Here is a 1,023-nt window from a genome sequence, read left to right as displayed (position 1 = left end):
TATGGCTAGGTTAGACTTTTTTCTTCAGCCCAAAGTTTACGCACTAAAACCGGTTTCTAACGCTGCATATGCAAGTACTATCGCTATAACGCTGCCTTTTCATTAGTAAGGTTGCGTTTGTTTGTTAATTTACGTGGCGATTGGTAGCACCGTTGAACGTTCGCTGAGTTCATTGTAGCGTTAAGTAGCTGTTGAAGTCGGTTTCCAGAATTACTAACAAGTATTCCACTTTTCTACTTGTTATTTTTTTAAACTTTGTATACCCATTTTGTAAACAATTACTTTTTAATTAGATAGCAGTTAATTATTATAGTTGTAATTCTAATTTGTGATAAAGCGAGGACAATTTTGATTTAATATCATTATTACAGGTTTAAAGAATGGTGCAAAGAAAAAGTACCAAATGGTACGGGACGAAGCAAATCACAGACGGCCCAAAGCGGAACAAGAGAAGACAAGAGGTAAATGCGATTTCTTGTGTGTACTGATTCTGTAAAGCAGGGCTAAGGATCCTTCGAAAAGGTGAAGTTATTTGTTGGTTTAATTAAATTACCTTTGTAATATATGAGAAAGATATTTTTCACTGTAAAACTGTACTTTTTCATTTTCATATTAACAGGGAAGACTTCATCTTTAGAAAGATTGAAAGTTAATTTAGTAAATTATAACTATTTTATTTTCTTCAAAGTTCGCATCATCAGAGATATATGGTATATTACTTTTTTTGTTTGATTAACATTGTTTGTCAGCGTACGCAGCCAGTGTGCTACTATTTTAGTGAAAAGATTTTGCGATTAGTTCCATTTATGTAGGTCATTTTTGAATTTTCAAATGTGAAATTCAGACATGGGGAAGCGTGTTTTGACTTAGTCAACTTTTTTAATATGGCGGTGTAAATTTAAATGTGCATTTGGATTCCTTTTTTTAGTAAATTGAAATTTGATAAAGCGAGAAAATTTTTGATTTATTATTTAGCATTTTTACAGATATGATCAATGAAGAAAAGAGAAAGTGAAAACCGGG

This window comes from Trichinella spiralis (genome assembly GCF_000181795.1).
Source record: "Trichinella spiralis strain ISS 195 chromosome Unknown Scfld5, whole genome shotgun sequence".
Lineage (NCBI taxonomy): Eukaryota > Metazoa > Nematoda > Enoplea > Trichinellida > Trichinellidae > Trichinella > Trichinella spiralis.
The sequence above is the reverse complement of the archived record's forward strand: the minus strand, read 5'-3'. Positions refer to the sequence as shown.